The sequence below is a fragment of the Cervus elaphus genome, chromosome 10 (genome assembly GCF_910594005.1).
Source record: "Cervus elaphus chromosome 10, mCerEla1.1, whole genome shotgun sequence".
Lineage (NCBI taxonomy): Eukaryota > Metazoa > Chordata > Mammalia > Artiodactyla > Cervidae > Cervus > Cervus elaphus.
The window spans coordinates 53338629-53356454 of record NC_057824.1 but is presented as its reverse complement, the minus strand read 5'-3'; the positions used below and the strand labels follow the sequence as shown (position 1 = coordinate 53356454).

Here is a 17826-nt window from a genome sequence, read left to right as displayed (position 1 = left end):
GGAGGTGGAGAAGGACCAGCAGTTGCCTGGAGCTGGGGCTCCAGGAGAGTTTGGAGGGCCAAGGGGTGGATGTGTGTGTGGAAGGTTAGCACAGGGCCACCGTGATGATGGAACGGCTCAGTGTCTTGGTGGTGGTGGTTACAAAAGTGATGTGTGCACGCTAAACTTGCATAAAACTTGGCAAGTCTTGTCTAAATACAGTCTACAGATTGTACCAATGGCTACTCTGGTTTTGAAACTGTGTTGTATAAGACTTTACCTGTGGGGAAAACTGGATGAAGGGTACCAGAAACTTTACTGTATTTGCATCTTCCTGTGAATCTGTTATTATTTTATATCTCTGACCGGCTTTAAAACATAGTTGTGGAGCTTAATATTATTACTACAGAGTGAATATCTGCAGGAACAATGTCAGTAAATACTCTGCAGCCTCTGAGAAGCTTAGGTTTGCCTCTCCCCCCTCCTACCCCTTCTCTTCCCTTAAAGGGAACAGCTATCCTGACTCATAAGTATGTTAACCAGTTTGTAATTCTTTATAATTTGTAATAATTAATATAGTTAATAGGTGTGCCCCAAGTACAATAATTTAGGTTTTTGACTTTATATAAATGAAATCTTATTCTTTTTGTGTTCTGACATCTTTCACACAACATATTATGAAATTCATGCTTGTTCTAGAAGGTAAATGTTCATTTTCATTACCTTTTAATTTTCCATTGTCTGCACACAGCACGGTCTGTTTATCCATGCTAGTAGTAATAGACTTTTAAATTGTCTCCTTTTAGACTATTATAAACCATCCTTATACATATTCCCCGGTATTCCTGCACATGTGTCTGTTGGGTTTTGCCAAGGAATGGCTGAGTCAAAAAGGTAGGCATGTTCTCAAATTCATGAGGAAATGCCTATTTTTCAAGGCGTTTTTGTCTCGTTGTCCAGTTTTTCCTTTAATGACTTAACATATTTCACTTATTTATAATGTCTAGGTGTGACTTTTATCCTTAGAATAATGATATCTCAAAATACTGCTTTGCTTTTTCTATGTTGTGCCCGCAGTGTCTATAACAGAGCCTGTCAGTCCAGTTCGGTCGCTCAGTCGTGTCCCACTCTTGGCGACTCCATGGTCAGAGCCTAAGACATGGCAAACAGCAGATGGTTTGTTGAATGAATAAATCAAAGTCATGGGTTTTACATCCCAAAGACATCTTTTCCTCCCTTCACGTGAGGTCCACAGTGTTTTTTCTGAGCCCCTGGAGGCCAGATGTATTTTGGAATTCAGAGTTTTAAATATTTCCTTTTTTGGAAGTGTAGCAGTCCATACACTCTATATTACCTAATACCACAAATGTGGACACTGGGAGCCTTGCACCATCAAATGTGTTCACGTCTCTGCCGTGAGACTATGGCAGACTACATGGGGTAAGAACAGACTGTAAATAGCCTTAGAGCAGTTAAGGGAATCGTTCGATTAGTAGAATTTTAAAGGACCTGCCTGTCAGATCACTTGAAGATTATGATGCTAAAAATTACAAAACAAAATTCATAGACCTGTTGCACCTTTCACTACAGCTCTATGCGATGATAGACCAGGTAGATAAGATTGTCCTCACCTCCCAGGTATAACTGAGGCACCAGAAACAAAGGATCTCACCCCTGGGTCCGCTGAACAGCAGAGCTGGAACACAAACCTTGTCTTGATTCTCATATACTTTTTCAACAATGCCGCAACTGCTTCTCACAAAAGCGGCAGTTTCTGTGATTTGTAAATTAACATTTCCAGAGGGGAGGAGGCTTCTTCATGATGAAGCTGTCATCAGTCACGCACGGTTGTGCTGAGATTCGAAACAGAACCGAGGGCAGTGCTCCCGCCAAGGCACGTGTGTGCTCTGGGCCGTCAGGGCCCGCGTTGATGTGCCTGCTGCAGCGAGCGCCCTGACCCCGCGCACACTGCCCGCGCTCGCCTCCAGCGTCACCGCCCTCCCCGGCCTCTGCTCCTCTTCCCTCCCCCAGGTCGTGAGCGCCGCAGCGCTGCCCACTGCCCTGCAGCCCGCTCTCTTCTCGCAGCAGAAGACCCGGAACCAGGCTCCAGGACATATATAGACCTAGCGGCAAACTTGACGATGAAAACAGTGCTCCTCAGGCCGCCACTAGCTGGCAGGCACTGACGCCGAGTGAGCTGCGTGAGTGAAGGACTGCAGGTTTTCAGACTTCCCGTGGGTGGTGGAGGTGGAGTTGTCTCCTCCAGCAGCCCTGAGCCGTGTGAGGGCGAGGCTTCTCCTTGTTCTGTTCCCTAAGACCTGCAACAGGGCCCAGCCCATGCTCTGCACTTGCCAGATACCCACTCACAAATGATTGTTTGCCCCTCTTATTTTTAAGAGTGGTGTGCCTTTGAGCTCTGTTAAAAACAGTGTCAGGCTGGAAGAATCAGATAAGATTTCTGTGGAGAGTTAGGTGGACTTTGACATGCCCTAAAGGAGCACTCGTCATAAACTGTCATCGCGATTTCCGTGTTGTCTGTTCATTAGGATTCAGGGGGCTTGGTGAGGACAGGAAACTCACCTGTGCCTGCTCACAGTAGCAATTCAGGAAATACTTGCTGACTTCAGGTTCCGCCAAGATGCAGTGGCCCCACTGCTCCCAGGTCCTCCCCTCAGAACTGAAATTCAACAAAGACACAGGGTGTCTGAGGGGTAGAAGAGGAGGCAGCCCTCTTGGGGACTGGGGCGCGTAAGGAGCAAGGGCTTGGTGAGTTCCCCGAGCTTCTTCACTGTCACCACGTGTCCCAGACCAGGAGCTGCAGAAACTCATCTGAGCCAGCAACACACACACTCACACAGACATAAACACATAGACACACACCCCACCCCACCCCTGAGAAAAGATTGTTCCTTCTACCCAGAGGACTGGGAGAAGTCTCCACAGGTGTTACCCTTGTGGTAACCCTCTTCTACTCTAGCCAGACAGGAATAGGAAGAATGTCCCCGCCACCAGCTCCTTCTCCTGGGAAAGTTGATGTTTCACCCCAAGCGCCCACCCCCTGCCCCACCAAGCAGGCTTGTGCTCACATCTCCCGTTGGGTGGTGTTGGCAGGACTGAGCGAGAGCCGATTCTCCATCCTCCACCGAGAAGACACAGTGGTGCTCTGAGCCCTCCCCACCAGAGTGCTGTTCGTGGGCTCCGGGATGGAACCCAGCGTCCCCTTAACTCAGTAGCCACGAGGCCGTAAGGAGCCGGCAGGGGTGGGCCCAGGTACCCTCTGCACCTGTTCCGTCTGGGCCCCGTGGGAGGGGAGCTTCAGCCCACCCTGCAGAAGCAGTCGCCCCCACCTCCCGCTTCCTGAAGGCTGTGGGAGGGGCCACACAGTGGGGCTGACCTTCACCCTCACTCAGGAAAAGAGGTCGTGGGAGTCAGAGCCCTGCTTTTGCCAGAGTCGAGTTGGGCGGGTAGCAGAGCAAAGCCAAATGTACATGTCAGTCATGGAACTGCCTCCTAAAATGAAAATTACGTGGGATGCAAAGTCTTATGTATCCAAAGTGTCTAGGACATAATTTGAGATGACATCATACTAAGAACCAGGAACATCACAACTTGAGTGAGAAAAGTCAGTCAGGAGACACGAACCCAGAGGTGAATCAGATGTTGGAGTAACCTGTCAAGATTGTAAAGGGGCCAGTCACAGAAGTACTTTAACAAGGAGTTATTAATTCTCCTCAAATAAATGGAAAAAATAGAAAACTAGGAAAGCTTAGCAAATAAGTTGAAACAGCAGAAAAGGACCAAAATGGAAATTAACTGAGAAATGAAACCAAAATAAATAACCCCCAGACGGACTTAGTGGCAGAGTAGCAAGGACTGAGCGCGGACTCAGGGGGCTTGCAGAAGGCAGCGGGGCAGGTGGGCGGAGCCCAGCGCCCGAGGGGCCTGTGAGCAGAGACAGGTGCTCACAGTATGTCATCAGGGCTCAGAAGGAGAGCAGAATTGGGGGGGGGGGGGCTGGAAAGTGTTTGAAAACATCGTGTCTGAAAACGTCCCAAAGTGAGCCAAAAACATTAACCTAAAAAACTGAGTAAACCCCAAATCAGACAAATGCAAAGAAAAGTACACTTGGACATGTCATAATTAAACTTCTGAACACCAAAGAAAAAGTCTTGAAAGTAGTGAGAAATGACACATTACTTGCAGGGGAACATGAATTCTAATGACAGCAGTTATCTGAAACTGTGGGGTGTTGAAGGAATTGGCCTAACATTTTTAAGTACTGAAAGAAAAGAACTGTCAACAGGAAATTTTGTGTCTGGTGGAAACATCCGTCAGAAGAAAGGGAAATCAAGACATACTCAGGTGATGAAAAACTAAGATTATTTGTTGCTAGCAGAAGTGCAGCTAAAGGCTATTCTCTAAACAGAATATAACAGAAAGAAAGCTTAGAACTTCAGAAAGGAAAGAACACTGGAGTGATAAAAAGAGGAGTGAATTTGATAGACTATTCTGCTTCTCTTGAATGTCTTAAATCATACTTGATGGTTGAAGCAAACACTATAGCATCATCCGAAATGGTGCTCATTATGTGCAGGGGAAAATACTTCAAACAACTTGTTTTTAAAAGTGAAGAAGGTAAAGGGATCTAAATGGAAGGAAGTTTTCTAAACTTCAGAGTGGTGAGTTTTATAGATGCATATAGTACCTCCATCAGCCTCTAAGGAAACCGTTCAAGATACTGAAAAACACTAGAAGTAAATCACTGTATTCCTAAGAAATGTTTCAGTAACCCACAGGGAGATAAGAAGAGTGAAATAGAGTAACAGTCAGAGGAAAGAAACAGAAAAATAAAATGGCAAATTTAAGCCCTAATTTATCAATAATTATATTAAATATAAGTGATCTAAGACATGGGCTTCCCAGGTGGTGCTTCTGGTAAAGAACCTGCCTGCCAATGCAGAGGACTTGAAAGATGCAGGTTCCATCCCTGGGTCAGGAAGATCCCCTGGAGGAGGAGTAGCAGCCCACTCCAGTATTCTTGCCTGGAGAATCCCATGGACAGAGAGGCCTGGCAGGCTGTAGTCCATAGATAGTCCATAGGGTTGCAAAGTGTCAGACATGACTGAGGTGACTTAGCATACACACACGATCAAAGATGTAGATCTGTAGAGTGAATGATAAAAACAGGATCCAACTGTTTGCTGGCTACAGGAAAGTGACTTTAAATGGAATGACATGGGTGGGCTGAAAGTAAAAGAACAGAAAACCATATATGATGGAAACATTAAAGAAAAATCCAGTTATTTTTATGAGGATAGTATTACTTTGGTACCAACATCAAATACAGTATTTAAAAGAAAATAACCCTGTATACCAATCTTTCATACACTTAGTCATAAAAATTCTTCACTAAAATATTAGCAAATCGATTCAAGTAATGTATAAAAAATTATACATCATGACTAGGATTTATTCCAAGTATTAACATTTGAAAATCAGTCTATGTAGTCCATCTTTCTCAATAGGCTAAAGAAGAAAAAAAAATCAAATTATGCAGAAAGAAGACTTGGCAGAATTCAACACCTATCTCTGGTAAAAACTCTCAGCCAACTAGGAATAGGAGATGTTGGGCTGCACCCCACAGGCCTATGAGGCCTGCACTGGCCCAGCTTTAAGACCCAAGAAAGAGCCCAGAGTCAGCAACAGAGCCCCCAGTGGTGGAATGAGGCAAAGTCCCGGGGCGACACCCCACTGTGTGTGGCCCATGGCAGGCAGGACGGGCGGGATGGTCTTCAAGCCAAGGGAAAGGGGAGGTTACCAGTCCTAGGGGAGCTGATGTCAGGTGGGCTCATTAATTACCAGGGGAACCGGTAGAGGGCAGGCCCGTCACCCGCCTTTTGGTAAGAACAGTCACTAGCTGGGGCCTGCCTCAAGTAAGCAGGAAGGTCAGTCAGGGGAGCAGGGTGTGGGTGAAGCAGGCCCTGGTCGGGCAGAGGAGGTACAGGCAGCCAGAGGACAGTCATCTGAGTGACCTGGCCACATACGCCTCGCCCTCCGTACCCCGAACCACCCTTACAGTCTTGGTCTGCCCCTCTCCTGCGGTATCCCTGGGGAGGTGCAGCCAGGATACCACAAATACAGTACAGCCAGGCCACCCCACGGGAGGGGCGGGCCCTGGCTCCAAGGACACATTCCACGCCGAGTCAAGAGTCGGCTGATGCTGGGGCTCCAATACTCTGGCCACCTGACGCGAAAAGCCCCTGATGCTGGGAAAGGAGTGAGGGCAGGAGGAGAAGGGAGCCACAGAGGATGAGGTGCTTGGACGGCATCCCCGACTCGACGGACGTGAGTTTGAGCATGTCCAGGAGGTAGGACAGAAGATGAGAGCCTTTCCTTCCCTGGTCAGTAGTGCCCACGTAGTCACAGTAGCCAGAGGAAGCTGCTGGGGAGGAAACCCAGAGGAGGACGGCAGCATCTCACTGTGGACCCAGCAGCTGGGCTCACCTCGCAGTGAAGCCGGCGCTAGTGCTCAGCCCCGGATAGATCTCCTCCCTCAGACTAGGGACGCGATGAGAGACACCTGAGAGGCCCTCACGGGAGATCGGCAAAATACAAGCATTCAGAGATGATGCCACCCCCACCTCTGGCTTCTGTGCTGGTCTGCAGTTCAATTTAGAAGACTCCGTTTTCAATTTCACAAGGACATGTCCAAAATCACATATACAGTGGCCACCCAGTTTTACCTTGGATGTGTGAATCCCAGCTACTTCATCTTGACTTAAATGTATTCCCTTTCTCAGTGCACATCTGAAAGACCACAAAACAGGCCGTTCCACTCACTACAATTTAGGTTAAACCATGGATAAGCCAAAAGGACCTCCCCTACATGCAGGTTTTCCCATCGTTTCCACTTCTGATCGCAAACTTTTCGGTAGAAAGCACTGATGACTAAAACTCCCGCCCCTCATTGCTGGGTGCTGGCTCCTCCCCGCACTGCATGGCCCAGACCGTGAATGGACTTGAGCCCGCTCTCTGAATTGAGGCGACACACCTGGCCTCAGGACGCAGTGAGGCTCAGGCTCTTGTGTCTCATCGCAGAAAGAACGAGAGAGAAAGTGATAGGTAAGACGCGGATTCCTTTAGAGGGGCACACATTCTGCAGACCGCACGTGGGCCATCTCAGAAGCTGAGGGCGGCCCCAGGGCACGGGGTCATCGCACCCGGGGCAGACACAGCCCACGCAGAGTGTGGGCCGTGTCAGAAGGCAAGAGCTGGGGCGATTGGTTTTCACAGGCTGGGTAACTTCCTAGGCTAATGAGTGGGAGGGTTATTCTCACTATGTTGGGGAAAGGGCGGGGATTTCCAGATCCTGGGCCATCACCCAGTTTGGGGGCCTCTTATGTTTGGCCTAGGAAGCGTCATGGCACTGGTGGGCGTGTCATTTAGGTGCTAGTGCATTACAGTGAGCCTGTGATGAGGCTCAAGGTCTATTGGGAGTAGTCTTCCGCCACCTTGGACCTGGTTGGTTCTAGCCGGTTCATGTCTGTCCTCAGGGGCTGTGCCCCGGCCTCCTCCCGCCTGCGTCCTGCCCCAGGTTCCGCCGCGTCCGCTGACTGCTGGGCCTCCGTTATAGCTTGCTCGGTGCTTCGCGTTGAGAGAAAGCTAAGCAGATCTCAGGGCGTGTTAGTGGGGAAGCACTTGGTAGGCCGTGCATTTCATCGCTCGCGCCCCATCGTCACGCAGGCGCCGTGCGCTTGCTTTTAGCAGCAGGCTTGAAGCGAGCACGGTCACACTTCGCGAGTAGTTATACTGACGATGTCACTAGATAATTTTCTTTCCGAGCAGAACATCTAGGCCGAAGTATGGCTAACACAATAACTTTCATAAATACCTCAATGAACAGAGCTAGAATTTAATATCCACTGAAACATAATACTGTTATAAAATTACATGCACCTCCACCAAACACAGCCAAATCAAGATTAATTTGTTTGTCAAAAAAGTCTGGTCGATTGGTCATAAAGGCTCCTCCAAACTGGCTGTGGTGGAGCTCCTCAGGAAGAGTGGCCGACTGGATTCCTAAAACGCCTCTCCAGGCCAGGAAAGCCATGCCAAAAGCCAGTCACCAGGCCCCACCTCTGGATTTCTCTCTTTTAGAGGTCCCCCAAATAATCAGATTCCCACACAGGACGGGAGACAGTCTTTCCCATTCCCTGCTAAGGCTGCTCCGAACCCACGAGTCTCAGTTTCTGGAGACCAGACAGAGAGAAAAGAAAAATGCTTCCGTTCAATCCACGTGTAGTTTATCAAATTGCTGTAAGTCATAACTAATTTGAGGGGAAGGGCTTCCCCATAAAAACATGGATCAAAACCAGTAACATTCCAGACAAAAGCCATGAACATTATAACCACATTCGCCAATTCTCTTAGTAAACAATCCTTTTGTTAACTTCTTATGAAGCCATTGGGTTTTCCATTAGAATTCTACTTACCTAGGTCAGCAGTGTGATCTGAAACTTACCAGAGATCTGTACTTGTTAAAACATCCTTCCTATGAATCTTCTTGAAGATAAAGCACTTTTGCAAAAGAATCAGAAGAAAACAAAAACTGTCTATAAATGTCATAAAAACTTAAAAAGGCACAGTTAAACACCTGATCACGATATAACTGATAAAGAAACATGGGTGCAATAATCATGACTGATTATAATCTTAACCCTTGAAAACCTTAACGTCTGGAAAAACCCAAGAAGCAGGAAACTGCATTTCCTACATGGAAAATGCAATGCTTTAATCTTCATTTCCTGAGCAGGCAAAAGTAGATAAACTTAGACCAACACCCAGCAACTAATATTCCAGTGTTTTATCCTATTTGAAATGGCCCATGAATTCTCTTCTTGTGTCACTGAGTCCGAGCTGATACCACTCACCGCATGGCAGGCTGATAATCGAGAGACAAGTTGTTGGGGCAAGGAATAATGACTTCATTCAGAAAGCCAGCAGACTGAGAAGATGGTCAGCTTGTGCTCCCAAAGAACCATCTTGCCCGAGTTAGATCCAGCCTCCTTCTGTACTAAAAGGGGAGGGAGTAAAGTCAAACACTTCCTGGTTCCCATCAGCCTCTGGACGGGTCGTGTGAATTTCCTCTTCCTGCAGCCGTTCACAAGTGGGCCTAGTTGGGAGGTTTCCTGTGAGATAAATACAGGTATTTTAGCTTAATGCTCATTCCCTGGGAAGCAGGGTTCCCAGAGATGGCCATTATGTATAATTTAAGCTTATAGGCAGCATCCCTTTAGTGATGAACTTGGAATAGAATGCAGTGCAGGAGACCCCGGTTCAATTCCTAGGTTGGGAAGATCTGCTGGAGAAGGAATAGGCTACCCACTCCAGTATTCTTGGGCTTCCTTTGTGGCTCAGCTGGTAAAGAATCCACCTGCAATGTGGGAGACAGGCTTCGATCCCTGGGTTAGGAAGATCACCTGGAGAAGGGAAAGGCTACCCACTCCAGTATTCTTGCCTGGAGAATCTGACCTGGGTCGCAAAGAGTCGGACAGGACTAAGCCACTTTCACTTTCACTTTGGAAGAGAATACAAAAGGTTCTTCCCTATTACACTTTCAACTTTAGTTTCAAGTTACCAAAATCTAAGAAAGACTATTTTTAGATAGGCATTCCCAAAACATAATTACTTCTAGGGATTACCTACAATTATTAAGAGTTTACCCTAAAAGCTCTTTTCTTCTCCTTTACTCTTAGAGATCATGTAAGATTAAAGTTGCAGAGAGACCAGGTAGTTCATTTAATCTCAAAGGCACAAGAGAAATCCCAATTCCTTCTAGAAAGCTAGCTACCCAGTTACTGAAGGCTCACTCTGTACAGTAGCAGAGATGTTAGAGGCCGTTGTTTGCAAGATGTCTTGGCAGCCACTGTTATCAAGGACAGTCACCACAAGGCCCAGCGTCCTGTGAGCAGCCACCTTGGGCTTTCTGCCCCCAACACACACACACTTTCAAGGTCACCCCGGAGGCCTCTGGGCCCTGCGTGTTGGTGGAGAGCTGCCCAGGCGCACACCCGCGGCTTCCCATTCCCCACCCTGGATTTCCCGACATCTCCGCATTCACGGGATTTTCCTCGGTCTCCCGGCTGCTCCACCGGTTGTTGACCTGTACATAACAGGCTACCTGGCCTTTATCACCCAGCTTTGAGAGTGAGGAGAGAGCCAGGAGTCAGCAACAGAGACAGCTGGTGGTGTACTGGGTGGGGGAACGTACCTAGAACCTATCGGAGGCAAGGTCCTGGGGCGACACCCTGCCTTGTGGGCAGGGCAGCACCTGGGGCAGTCTTTGCTCCCCGGGGGAGGGGATTACCAGGTTTAGGGGAATTGAGGTCAGGCCGGCTCATTAGTTACCACGGAAACTAGCTAGAGGGGCAGGCCCCTCCCCTCCGCTTTGATAAGAGCAGTCACTAGCTGGGGCCTGGGTCAAGGAAGTAGGAAGGTCAGTTAGGTGAGCAGGGTGTAGGTGAAGCAGGCCCTGGTCGGCAGAGGACGTACAGGAAGCCAGACAACAGCTGTCGTAGAGAAGGGAACTTTTAGCTTCCTCAAATTGGTCCAAGCACTTGGTGGGGATGGGGGGACACTTCTGTCACTCATCCATGCATAGCGGGTGGGAATGTAAAATGGTTTAGCCACTATAGGAACAGTCTGGCAGTTTTTTGTAAATCTGAATATGCAGTTACACACAACGCATCAAATGGACACTTGGGCTGTTTTGCAAGATTCAGATGTTCACAGTGAAGTTTTCTGGTTTCAGATGCTCTGCGAAGACCACCTCTTTTTTCCGTGACCTGGGGTCAGCGCATGCGTCGTAAGCGCCTAGAGCGAGGGCATGAGAGGGGAGCTGTGGCAGCTTCACAGGTTGACAGGAAAGGTTTTACTCCCAAAGGTTAGAGGATTTCAGAAGGGAAGCTGCTCCAGAAACTGTTTTAACCGCCTTCATGGCAGTGGGTGCATTAAGAGCTTTAGGACTATCAGTGCGGTAATGATGCAGCCTAACTCCTAACTCCTCTCTGAGTGCTGTGAAAACAAAGCTAACCGTATGATTACTACTTCAGGACAGCCCAGGCTTCCTAAGTGTTTCTTAGGCGCTTTACGCACCTTTCCAACGTCCTGGAGAGCGACGTGGCTCACAGGAGACTGCAGTTGGTTCAGCCCGGTGGTTTGAAAATCAGACCTGGACTCACTCTGGCCCTGCCAGTTCCTGGCTGTGTGACCCTTGGCAGACTGGTTAATCTTTGGGCTTCAGCTCTTACCTGCAGAATAAGGACTGAACAGTAGTGGATAGACCCCAACTGAAGGGTCTTGTGAAGGATAAACGAGGTGCTTACTGTGAAGTGGGTCCTCAGTGCTCTGAGACGCCCGCTTTGCCACTGCTGTTGTCGGTGTTCTTAGAAGCAGGAGCAGTCGTGGTGGTGGAAAGGGGAGTCCAGGGACAAGTTTCATCTCTGCCTCTAACTTGGGGTGCGACTTCTAGAAAGTCACTTTGATCTCGGGCAGCCCTGGCCCGCAACGGCTTGGAGCCGGCCTTGGGTTCCCAGCCAGAGACTGGGCTGCTCACGGAGGTGAGAGCGCTAGACCCTGGCCATCAGACCGGTGGTCAGTGACAAGGGCCCTAGCCCTTTGGCTTTGCAGAAAAGAATTTCCACAAAGATGGAAAGTAGTGAAGCAAGTTATGCGTTTATTAAGAGGAACAGGAGTACAGTACATGTGGATAGGCACACAGGTGGACTTGGAGAGAGAATCACTGAGTCGCCCCCTTGTGGCAGTTTAAATCACTTACATGGGGCATTTCTCCCAGGTTTCCTCTGGGCTTCCATGGTGGCTCAGACGGTAAAAAATCCGCCTGCAATGTGGGAGACCTGGGTTTGATCCCTGGGTTGGAAAGATACCCTGGAGGAGGGCATGGCAACCCACTCCGGTATTCTAGCCTGGACTATACAGTCCATGGGGTCGCAAAGTGTCGGACACCACTGAGCGACTTGCACTTGCACTTTCCTTTGGTCCATCATTCTGGCCTGCCTGGTTCGCAGGCCGTGCTTGGTATGTCTCAGGATCCTCCCATGTGTACACACCCATCTCTCGGCCAAGGTGGACCCTACCGAAGAGGTGTCTGGGTGGGGAGCATCCCCTAGTATAACTCCCCTTTGACTTGCAAGAAACCTTTCTGGACATGTGTGGTTGGGGAGGTCTCCTGACTTCAGGAACGAGAAATAAGTGGTCTGAGCAATTGCCCTGCTGTTCTTGCCTTGCAGTTTAAGTCAATAGAGAATGAATCTCCAATTGCTTTAGCAGGGCTGGGGGGTGGGGTGGGGGACCCATCTGTCTCCTGCCTCAACCTAGCTCTTCAGACCTCAGATTCCTCTTCTAGAATCTTTGCAGGCAGGACATTGCAGATAATATGCAAAGTGTCTTTCCGGGTTCACTTTCTGGGGATTCTAAGGTGATCTTGTTGGAGATACAATGATAAAAATCAAAGCAGTTTTTTTAAAAAGTAAAGGAAACAAGCAAAAAAAAAAAAAAAGTAGTGGTGGAAAGCACGGCCTGTGGGATCTTCGGGGCCTAGACTGAGACTTTGCTCTGTTCTCGGGGTGCGCTGCTCACGGCCATCTTTCGTACCGGGACCGTGGCTTTGTTCAAGGTGGTGGCGCTCTGTGCTTCCCGTTCCTGACCTGAACCATGATTTCTCTAAGGTCAGCAACCGACAGCTGCCAAGGGCAAATCCGTGCCCCACCCCCACCCCACCCCCGGCCAGTTGGGTGTTTCTGTAGATAAGCTTTTATTGGAATATAGCAAGCTCCTCATTTGTGTGTTGTCCGTGGTCGTTTTCCATCTGCGTGGGCAGAGGAGTTGGGTAGCTGTGACAGAGACCGCGTGGCCACAAACCCTGAGCTGTTTACTCTCTGGCGCTTTGCGAGACATGTTTGCCAGCCCCTCCTCTAAGAAAGTGGCCGTCCTCCCAGCCCTCCGTTTCCCAGCTTCCCTTGCAGCCACAGCAAGACGGAAGGCAGGATTCCTTACAGACCCCGCTGAGCCGCGGGGCTGCTCCTGGAGCTCCTTTCCTTTAAAACATTTTTACGGTTGTTGTTCTTGCTTTGTGCCTCAGTGAAATCCAGTGTTACACGCTTTTACTGTTGTGAAACTGGACACATTGCTTCTCCAGGCCTCAAGTTTCTTATCTGTTTCTCATTTAATAATAATGACAAGGATTAAATTAGATGATACATATAAAACTTTTGCTCAGTTTCTTCCATGGAATAAACAATTGGAAATTATTGTTTTTATTTCTGATGAATCCATACATAATTTTATTTTACTTTGAGTCTGTGTGTCCACAGGCACATGTTTGTCAAATTAAATACTTTTTGTAAAAATCATATTTTATTTAGAAATGTTTTGACAGCCAGGACATGTGTTTCTATTGCAAACAAAAACACTTTCAGTTTAGAAATACTTGTTTTGATCATCTGCGTGGAAATGAATGTTTTGTATTTGAGTTAAGCTACAAAATATTTTTGCCAAATGCTTTTGCAAATATATCCGTCCATTTCTTAGAATATTGCCTTGCAGAAGCACCCAGTGGCAATTACGCTTTGAGATGAGCTTTACGGTTTATAACCCATAGCAGATCTAACCTTTGGAAAAGACAGGGAATGACAGCTGGGACAGACAGCCTGGTTACTGTCAGAGCAGTGGCTGGTGTTCTCGCCACGACCCCAGCATCATAGCCAGCACTGGCTGGATGGACTTCCAGTGTGAGTATCACGAAGCCAGAATTAAATGGCATGTTATACTTATGTCCCAAGCATCATACAATATTGATCTTTTTATTGTAACTATAATTTTCTGAGGGCTGTGAGTAAATAGATTTTTTTTTTTTTGCCACAATTATAGTAATCCACTTGAAGCTTACTGTTGCCATTCAGTGATAGTGGCAAACGTTTATTTTTTTATAATAATTCTCACATGGTTTCCCTTCCAGATTTTACACATAGTAAATGAAAAAGTAAGCCCACTGAATCACCTGTGTCTTTTGCTGGCATTTAGGATAAAGAGAAATCCAATAAATCTTTCACGGAGCAGTTCTACTGATATTGGATTATGAGATCATTGTGTAACTTTACAGATAAATCACCAAGCAAACATCACACGGTCAATCTTGTTTAGAAAGTAGGAAAGCACGTCTTCATGGTAAGATTCCACCTTAGATTTAACCCCGTATAACATACCAATATTTTGTTCAAGTTGATTACACTCTCCACTGCAAGACCAGTATAAACTTTACATGAGTAAAACCTATATGACTTGTCTTTGAATTCCAAGAAAATTTAATTTGAAAGTAATACTTTGCATTTATGTAACACCTTTCCTAATGTGTAGTCTCAAAACATTTCAGGAAAAAAAGTACATTAATATTTTAGTCTGCATTTACAGGCAATTCACTGGGCTCATGTTTCTTTATAAGACTCTGTGTGACCCACCAGAAATACTCGAATATAGTGGTTTGTCTTTGTCAGATGGTTTTGTTCTTCAAGGAAGATTACTTGGGAGAAAATTTCTTCAACTTATGATAGAAAAACACCTCTCTCATTTTCTTATCATTTAGCAGGAAGTGCACCGATTTCTCTCAGACAATTAAACTAATGTTTCATACCTTAGAATTACCTTTCAACATGAATAAATTCAAATGTATTTGAAAACCAATTACAAATTTCTGAATTTCAGACTTGTGAGGGACAAAAAAAAAGGCTCGAATTTTCTTAAGTTTTATGATGATCACATAGCAGAGTAGAAATGCCGTGAAATCAGAATGTCTTTGGACGTGAAGAGGTCAGGCTATTCCGTGGAGTGAAAATGAATCACAGGCTCAGTTCTGCCCTGGGATAGACAACCTCCCCTACTTGGCTATGGAAATTTCATAGAACTGCCAAACGTTGGAGATAGCTCAAAAAATAAGACGCCCTCTTCTCTTTTCAGGGACCTATACGAGGAGGCAGAAAAAGTAGAAGATAGATGTGCTCTGGTGGTTTGATATTTTAAAAAGAAACAAGTAGATTATTATCAGACGTGACCCATGTGAGCTGGTCTTACTGATGTTGCTGCTGGAACCTCAGTCGCCCGACACCAGTACAAACGCATATGTGTTGCTGTCAGCTCTGCTTTCAGTGGCCCTCAGAACGTGTCAGAGAAAAAAAATAGGGTCTTGTGGTATTTGTTCTTGTCTTAATTAAGCAGTAAATCTTGGTTTGTCTGCTTACTCATTCTTTCAGCATGTGTCCGGCATGCGCTCTAAGGCCGGTCACGTGTGTGCTGCGAGGACATCCGCGAGAAGCTAGTGGCTGGGGGGCTCCTTGCCTGCCAGATCCACCCTGACCCGGCCGCTCCTTCCCTCCTCCACTCCCTCCCGTTCCTTTCTTTCGTTTATTCCTTCATTCATCAGTATTCTCTTCAGTCCCTGCAACGTGCCAGGTCCTCAGACTACCCGCTGTGAGCACCACTGTTCTTGGTCCTGCTCTAACTTCTAACTGAGTGGGGAGACACGGTACATTTAAATAAATGGTTGTATAAATAACTGTAGTTGCAATTGTAATTTCTGTTCGGAGACCCCAAATGATTTCTGATTTCCTTTTTTCCTTAAAAAATCAGTCTGATTCTAAAACTTTATAGACAACCTAGAAATCACAAGACTGTATCAAGAAAAAATAACCTACCAACTCTAAAAAGAGGACACGATAACTACTCTTAACATTTTGATATATTTCCTTCCCCTGATTTCTTCTTTTTATGTATGTGTGCGTATATATGTGCCCACATGTGTGTGCATTTGTGATCATACTATATTCCCAGTTTTGTTGTTTGCCTTAAGTGATCATTAAATAGTGAGAATTTCTTGTTATTAAATATGCTTAAAATATACTTTAGTTTTACTGAATAATTTTTTATTTTATTTATGTACCTTAAATCATTTAACTGTTTTTCTTCGGATACATATTGATGATGTCATCTCAGTTTTTGTGTTATTTTAACTGATGTGCTGATGAAAGTTTAAATCCTGGTCTCTTTCTTGTTATCCTAGAATAGCATCTACAATTGGAATTACTGGATCAGAGGGTATATTTTTGCCATGCAACATATACGTATCACGTCGTCTGTAAAGCATTATAAAAAATGTTATGGCTTTTGACCCAGTTTATAGAATATATAATATGAAGCATACTCCTGTTTTATAGAATTGTATCAATTTACACACCCATTCTCAGAGTGTGTACGTATCTAGTGTACATGTCCTCAGCATTGAGTATTTTGCAGATTTAAATTATATGTCAATTTGATGGACAAAAGTAGTGTCTTGATATTTTGCTTTAGTATTTTCAGTTGCTTATCATCCAGTTGTACTTCATGTGCCTGTGTGTGATTTGTCTATTTTCTATAATTGTAGTCTTTTTTAATTAAATGAACATAATATAAATAAAGTTTTAGATGGCATTATATATTATGTTAACATGACAATATATTTCCTATATAATGCATTAATATAGATATATTGTTTCTGGAGGGTATTGACAATTTATTACTTTTTATGAATAGCGAAGTATCCCACGCTAATTTGTAATGCTACTTGTAGATCATGCATCTAGGTGCATCAAGATCTGTTTGTTCATCTGTGTTTTATTATGACCTTGTCTTCCTTTTACTAACTGCCTTTTTTGCATAAGAAAATGTTCTAATATTTGTTATTGCAAGTTACCTCAATTACTTACATTTTTTGTGTCCTAGTGTTGCCTCTTAATTATTCAAATGAGTTTCAGAATCACAGTGGAATGTTCACAATTTTTTCTTAAAGATTTTGACTAGAATTACACTAAAAGTATAAGTTAAATTTGGGAAGAACTGACATCTTCACAGTATTATTGGGTTGGCCTAAAAGTTTTCTCCTCCTAAGATGCCATTTAATTGTCTTTAACTTCATTTGAAACATTTTGTTAGATTGTATTGTGACAGTTGTCGTATCAGTATGTGTTTTAAAAAGTCTTATGGTGAATTTTTAATATTTTAATATTGAAGATGGAAGAAAAAAGCAACATTTTCACCATATTATGCTTTATCATTTCAACAAAGGTAAAACACAACTGAAACAAACAGAAAAGAAAGATTTGTGCAGTGTGTGGAAAAGGTGTGTGACCGACCCAAAATGTCAAAAGCAGTTTGCAAAGTTTCGTGCTGGAGATTTCTCTCTAGACAATGCTCCATGATTGAGCAGAGCAGCTGAAGTTGATAGCGATGAAATTCAGATATTAACTGAGAGCAATCAATGTTATACCACTCAAGAGATAACTGACATACTCCAAATACCCAAATCAAGTGCTGACAATCATTTGCGCCAGGCTGGTTATGTTAACCAGTTTGCTGTTTGGGTTGCGCCATAGTGTACATGTGTGTGTATGTGTGCACGCTCAGTCGTGTCTGACTCTGAGACACTGTGGGCTGTAGGCCACCAGGTTCCTCTGTCCGTGGGATTATCCCGGCAAGATACCTGAAGTGGGTTGCCATTTTCTTCTCCAGGGAATCTTCCCAACCCAGGGATCGAACCCAGGTCTGCCTGCACCCCCTGCATTGCAGGCAGATTCTTTGCCTCTGAGCCACTGGGGACGCCCCTAAGTCAGGTGAAAAAAAACAAACAAACAAACCTTCTTGACTCTATTTCCACATGCAATTCTCTACTTATGAGAAAATGAAAACATTCCGTTCTAAGAAACAAATTGTGATGGGCAATGAGAAGTGGGTACTGTACAA

General features: G+C 45.5%; 1 protein-coding gene and 1 long non-coding RNA gene across 8 annotated transcripts in view; one reads left to right on the top strand and one right to left on the bottom strand.

Annotated features, from left to right (window-relative positions):
• Positions 1-17826, top strand: part of SDK1 (sidekick cell adhesion molecule 1) — a 740828-nt gene that overhangs the window by 343102 nt on the left and 379900 nt on the right. The gene's annotated exons all lie outside the window — the stretch shown is intronic.
• LOC122701938 lies at positions 2559-9009 on the bottom strand. Its single transcript, XR_006343151.1, has 3 exons — positions 8910-9009; positions 8501-8556; positions 2559-2656 (listed from the first exon to the last, which is right to left on the bottom strand). It is a non-coding gene; the product is annotated as an uncharacterized LOC122701938 (long non-coding RNA).